Source organism: Rutidosis leptorrhynchoides, chromosome 1 (genome assembly GCF_046630445.1).
Source record: "Rutidosis leptorrhynchoides isolate AG116_Rl617_1_P2 chromosome 1, CSIRO_AGI_Rlap_v1, whole genome shotgun sequence".
NCBI classification, from domain to species: Eukaryota; Viridiplantae; Streptophyta; class Magnoliopsida; order Asterales; family Asteraceae; genus Rutidosis; species Rutidosis leptorrhynchoides.
This window is the reverse complement of record NC_092333.1, coordinates 231,550,848-231,558,458: the sequence shown is the minus strand read 5'-3', so window position 1 is coordinate 231,558,458 and position 7,611 is coordinate 231,550,848.

The window sequence follows — 7,611 nt, the reverse complement described above, 5'->3', positions numbered from 1 at the left end:
TTTGGGTAAGAGTTTGTCGCTGCTTTAAAACCACTACATCCCCCATCATCGTTGTCATCTTTAATTCCATCCACTATTTTCTCCTTGTTATTACCAATGACATCCTCCCCACCCTTATTTGTTCTAGATTCCTTTACAACCGTCGGGCATTCATTATGTTGTTTTTCAAAGATAGACTCTTCAATTTGTTGGGATTTAACAAGTTCCATAATGTTTAAAACATTTTAAGAATCAAATTAAAGCGGAAGCATGAATATATTACTAATTGAACTTGTGAATCTTTAACCAATTAAAGTTAAATCCCAATTAGGATCAAGTTGTGAAACATACTTACAAACTACAAGTAAGAAAGGAGTTTATACCTTCTCCAAGCTAGGTAGTAAATGATGAAGATGATGATGATGAATGGAGCTCCAAAAGAATGAAACCTCAAGTAGTTATACCCCAAGCTAACCACCAATACCTTGTACCTTGGTTAGGATTTAATTAACACTTGAAAGAGCTTGCAAAAACCAAAATAAGAACTCCTTTGAGCTCACCAAATGCCACGGTCAACAGCAGCCTTTTTGGGAGGTTTTGTGCAGTTTTTTCTTCATGTTATTTTGCATGTATGTGTTCCAAAGAGTCAAGGAACATCTATATGGATTAAAGGAAAAGCATGGCCAACTAGATGGAATCTCTAGCATGTGTGCTCACAACTCCAAGGCCACTTCCAATATTTGTTTATAAAATTAATTTTATAAAAGTTAGATTTTATAAAATTTGTTTTATAAAACTTCCATATTAATTTTATGTACATTTTATTATATAAAACCAATTTATATAAAATGTAACATAAATTATTTAATTATTTAACCTATAAATAATTAAATTCGTATTATATAAATTATTCCATAATTTATATATACACATCAAGTAATATTTCAGAAAACCATTTTTCTTAAAGTTCAAGTGTCGCGTATTTAATCAACGATCCAATCGCTAAGATCAAATACGAATAAGGTGTCGGTAAGCTTGTTATTGAGTATGACCCGACTTGGATCAAAACATATTAGCCACATTAATTTAATATGTCTCTCGGGCATATGAAATACCTTCAATCTCCCACTTGCACGAGAAACATAAGAAATTAATGCAAGTGATGGATACCACCTAACGACCGTCCATCACCCCCAATATATTATGACTTTGTGCCATTCAATAACATCATCCCTTTCGAGTTCCCATCTCGAATATGAATAGGTGAATCTTTTCATTATATCCTTTCATCCTAGATGTCATGTTAAATCCAAGAGATACAGAGTGATCACTCTCTTTTAGATTTAACTTTATCAGGCCTTAGACATCTGACTCTCAACGAATAAGAAGGACAAATTCCATCTTGACTACATACGTCCTAAATATATACCTTGCATTATACCTGAGCTCCTCCTTATAAACTACCATATTTCAGAATAGCGAAGGAAAGAATCAAGGCACAATACTTGGTAAATATCTGAACCCAATATGTATCTCAGGTCAGAGGATACTATGATATTCACCTTTACTCAAGATTACATGTGATCAACCACAAAGGCTCCATTTAGTAAATCTTGAGGGCGGGTCTTCCAATATCTGTATCCTACAAATATCTATGAACTTTGGTTGCAACCTTGCCCCACATTCATCCCGTGAATGTATACCAATCCAAGTTCATAATAGTCTAAACCTCACACTTGTTCCCACAAATGTGATCAACTACGGAATTTAGAATAATTACTTATTCATGGATAAAATATGCAAAATAGGAACCTGACTCAAGATTAATAAATTAACACCATAATTATATTAATGAGTTTGAACCACTTCGTTCCGTTACAATACATAAAACAGATCACAACCAATCACTACAATATCGAAGCCCTAATGCGCTAACATGCCCTTGATGTTTTGCACCATGTAAGAGCTTCGTGAGTGGATCCGCTATATTAAGATCTGTGTGAACTTTGCGAATACATATCTTTCCCTTTTCAACTTCATCCCTTATGTAGTTGAATCTCCGCTCAATGTGACGGGTCTTTTGGTGTCATAACCTGTCCTAAATCATAAGGACAAATATAATAACATATGATTTCATCGCGAGGTATTGACCTCTATATGCGACATTTTTCAAAGAAAACTGCATTCGTTTTTACAATACAAACCATAACTTTTATTAAAATACAAGGTTTAAACAGCATAATAATGATTATCGTTTAGCGATAATCTTAGCCTTACAAACATTACATGTGATGATAACAATACGATTTCCAACATATTTTACATTACAAATCCTCCGATATGCAGTTTTATTTTTGACACAAATATGCATACTCCAGATCTTGCTTAAATTCAACATGATGCAGCGGAAGCTTTTAGTTATCACCTGAGAATAAACATGCTTAAAATGTCAACATAAAGTTGGTGAGATATAGGTTGAATGCCGGCAGCGTTATAAATATAGACCACAAGATTTCATATATAAACGTTTTAATAAAAATATTCTAAGTTGTTGAGCACTTGATAACCATACTTAACATTTAATCAACGTCGCATATTCCCTTTATTATGAAATCTTACTATACCGTACCAATTGTAGTCACCGAAACGAAGTACTGTGCAACTGTTGAATACTGGTCGTCCAGTCCGGTTGGGGTTGTCAGGCCCGATAGATCTATCAACAGGATTCGCGTTTACAATACCACATGTAAATAGTAGTTACCAAGTTACAGGGAGGTATGCCAGTGGTACAACTCAACGTAGAATATATATTTTTAATCACTTGTGTCCATAACGTAAATCATAAAATGCATGTATTCTCATCCCGAAATATTTAGAGTTTAAAAGTGGGACTATATACTCACTTTTGCTTTGAAGATATTTAACACGACTTGGTCTCCGATAGATATCACGAACCTAACCATATATATAATATATTAACATATTTTCTTTTCAAATAATCGTTACATATATACTTATAATACTTTTAATATCTATTAGTCCGGAGTTAGCAGTCCGATGTTAGTGGTCCACAATTAGTTGCTCAATAAAATAAATAAAGACCCCATCGTATTCGTATTGATTAGAATTAATCTCGACCCATGGTACCATGTTGTCAAATGACGTGTTGCGTACATAAAGTACCGTGTTGTCAAATGACGTGTTGCGTACAATCATGAGGTCTTATGATTAATCTTCTTGTGTTGTTTACGGGTGGTCCTGAAATATATAAAATCAAATCATAAGTAAATATATATAAAATATCATATTAATTAGCAAAGATATGATTAGTTTAGTTTTACTCCAATTAATTTCGTAGCTAAACTAGCTTCGGATAACCAATTTTGTTTTAGCCGTAGTTTCTTCAATATAACTCCGTTTTTGTTGGTTCAACTTGCCACTTCCTTGGATCGAGTCATTATTTATGAATATGAACTGTAAATACCTTAGTTTGCATTCGAAATCACAGGTTATAGGTCAAACTTTGGTGAATCTTATGAAAGTGATCATTTTCCCTCATAAAAACAACATCTAATGATCATTTTTATAAAAATACTTATACTTTGAATTAAACCATGAAATTTTTATGTGTTAACATATTCATAAGAAATATCATTTTTCCAGAACATGAACTTCCAATTCAAAGTTCAAGATGGTTTTTAATTATCCAACCCAAAACAGCCCCCGGTTGCACTCCAACGATGTAGATTCAGTTTTAAGGTGTTCTTTGTAAAATACATTCATGTAATCAATTACCCTTTGACCGTGTTCGACGATTCACGAACAATTATGTGTATATAGATATGTATATATAATATATAATGTTAACTGAAAATATTAACAAAGTATTATATATATGATACTTTACATGAACGTATTTGTTTCGATATATTTATCGACAGAATTAAGAGATAATATCAAATGATTGAATTATCAGATACATTATGATATGATTACGGGCCAATGTTATGAGGTCCATTGTGATTTAAGAAATCTATTCTTTTTGACAATATTCGGAAAATGGTAAAGTGATCTATAAGTAAGAACATGGAGTGTAAATAACTTAGATGTTGGATATCGACAAGTTAAGTAACTCGACATTTTTCATTAAGATGATTTCATACGTTTATTAAACCTTTGGACTTTATCCCATGCTTCACCAACAGACTGTAATTTAAAAACTTGAAACCTATTATGAATATATATAATTCTACTTTTCTAAAATGTTTTATGATATAACGATTTCCATTATTTTAACCTTTTAACAAAATGATTCTTAACTATATTTAGTTTTGAAAAACAAAATTATCATATTTATTTGATTTAGTTTCAAAAGTACAAAAAACGTTTTCAGTTTAAAAAGAACTTTATTATTAAAATGTAGATATCTTTTATAAATATCTAGAACCACTTTTGACAACTCATTACTTAACCAGTATGATAAAGATAACGATATTTATATTTTATTTTATTAAATATATATAACGATTTAAATTAATATTATATATATTTATACGCGTATTATACGTATATAGTTTTATACTTTTACTATACTTTAACTTTACCTTTACTTTACTTTTACTTTTACTTTACTTTAACTTTAATAATTCACTTTAATAATTCATACTTTAATAATTCACTTTAATAATTCATACTTTAATAATTCACTTTAATAATTCACTTTAATAATTCATACTTTAATAATTCACTTTAATAATTCACTTTAATAATTCATACTTTAATAATTCACTTTAATAATTCACTTTAATAATTCATACTTTAATAATTTAAAAATCTATTATAAATAGAATTGAATAGGTTTTATTATTTCATAGAAACTTGAAAATATATTTCTCTAAACTCTCTCAATTGAATTACATATATATATTTTCTTTGTATTATTTCAAGATATTATTAGTATACATAAAATACTACGACGGAGTTATACTCAGACGATTTCAAAATAAGTTTTCAAACGGGATAAAGCTAAGGAAATTATGGGTTATAGCTATGGAGGTTATGGGTATTGATCGAGAGTATTGCTCGTGAGTCAAACTAGTGTTTATCATCTCCGTTGCGTCTACGTACTTTTCCTGCAATATTGAATCTCAATATTGATACGTTCGTGAATCCAAGGCCAACATTGCACTAGTTCAATGACGTCATATGTATTTTTACTACAAAATACAGTATTGTGAGTTTCATTTGCTCCCTTTTTAATTGCTTTTGCAATATATATTTTTGGACTGAGAATACATGCGCTGTTTTATAAATGTTTTACGAAATAGGCACAAGTACTAAAACTAATTCTATGTGGGTTTAAACCAGAAATATACCCTTAGCTTGGTAACATTAAACTACTTGTCTATGTACGGTAGGCGCGAATCCTAAAGATAGATCTATTGGGCCTGACAAACCCCATCCTGACTATGGGATGCTTTAGTACTTCGAGGTTATTTTAAACACACCTGCTGGTGTACTTCAGAGGGTAAAATATGAATGTTAAGGCTTGTTACCGGGTGCCTACAGCTTATAGAATACTTTTATACACTTGCGAGTGTACATATATTTATAAACGGAAATCTTGTGGTCTATTAATATATTGAAATGATTGTTATGATAAACCTATGAACTCACCAACCTTTTGGTTGACACTTTAAAGCATGTTTATTCTCAGGTATTAAAAAAATCTTCTGCTGTGCATTAGCTCAATTTAAGGATATTACTTGGAGTCATTCATGGCATATTTTGAAAGACGTTGCATTCGAGTCATTGAGTTCATCAAGATTATTATTATGTCAATTATAGTTGGATGTATTATGAAATGGTGTGCATGCCGTCAACTTTCGTTGTAAAGAAAGTTTGTCTTTTAAAAATGAATGCAATGTTTGTAAAATGTATCATATAGAGGTCAAATACCTCGCGATGTAATCAACTATTGTGAATCGTTTATAATGTATATGAACGAGTCCTTTCAGTTGGTATCAGAGCGGTGGTCTTAGCGAACCAGATCTTGCATTAGTGTGTCTAACTGATAGTTGTTAAGATGCATTAGTGAGTCTGGACTTCGACCGTGTCTGCATGTCAAAAGTTTTGTTTATCATTTTTAGTCGAAAATCATCTACTTACCATCCTTAGGAAATTACCTGCTTATCATTCTTAGTCTAGACACGTCTTGCTGCATTGATTGCATGAATAGTGTATAGACAAAATTCATATCTTAGCGTATCTGCTAAATCATATCTTATCGTATCTATTACCGTAAACTTTGCCTGACATATTCCGTAAATTCCTCCGTAATCTATGAAATCTTTTGATCTATATATATAGATATTCTATGTAGTTAGAATACCACCCGATAGCCGGAAAATCATTTCGTATCGAAAAGTCCTTTATCAAATCGTACGAAATGGAATTCGTCATCAGTTCAAGTTCCTCGGATTCCGAAATGGAATCCCACTCAAGCTCCGAAAGCAGTGTGACTGGAATAGATCAACCAATCAGCCATCATCTATTCTGGATGAATTAGGGATGGGTTCGTAGCCTCCTTAATCATTGGAGACAAGAAAAAGGTGATCCTTTCCATCCACCACATTGCCCTCTTGGCAATGAACCTGAAGCACTTACCGGCGAACCTGTCCGAAACACCATTTTCTCTCTCATTTCCAGAGTATCTCGTCATGATTATATACTACACCAAATTCTAGATCTTATATATCCGCTCGTCCGAACCGACAATCACCCCAGTGTAATAGAAGAAGTCAACGAGCTTCGCGCTCGGGTAGTGGCTTTGGAGAATATGGTGCAAAGGTTACAAACACCAGCAGCAGCACCAGCAACATAACCAGTACCACCATCAACAACATCAACAGTACCATTACCACCACCAACAACAACCGCATCGCAAACCTCAACTTCACAATCTGTCCCATGAGCATCGACGTCATACGCCCTGTAGATACTAAGGAATACCACAACGATGAAGTATTGATTCATAACTTCATTGGGAAAACATTCTACGACGATTATGTAATTTCTAAAGTTTAGAAATTATCTATCCTAGCCTTAACCATAAATCAAGTGAGTTTAATTTAATATTAACTCATTAAATCTATATTACATCTGAAGAAATATACACATATATTTTCATAAAGACTGTAATAAAATTCTTTTGTACAAAATATTAATTGTGACATTTTTTTTAACGGGTAGGTAATACCCGAGAGATATATAAATTCACAATTAATATGTTATATTCTTCGAATCTGATTCAGCAAATCATCCATTATACTCCCTACTTTCACAACAATATACATTCTTTTATAGAAATCAAAACAACCATACCCATTCAAAAATCTAATTACATATTCTGATTTTGAAATCGCCAAATTCAATTCAAGTTATAACCGATATCATCACTCTTAGATTCTTACATCTTTCAAAGCTATACTTTAACTTCAAAACTGTGTTAGAACATCGTATGTATATTAACGATTATAATCTGTGTTCAAGCCCTTCGAAATACCTGAAGACACTTCAAATAATGAACAATCGAGATGATGATCCAACCACATGTTATCCACAGTTACGTAG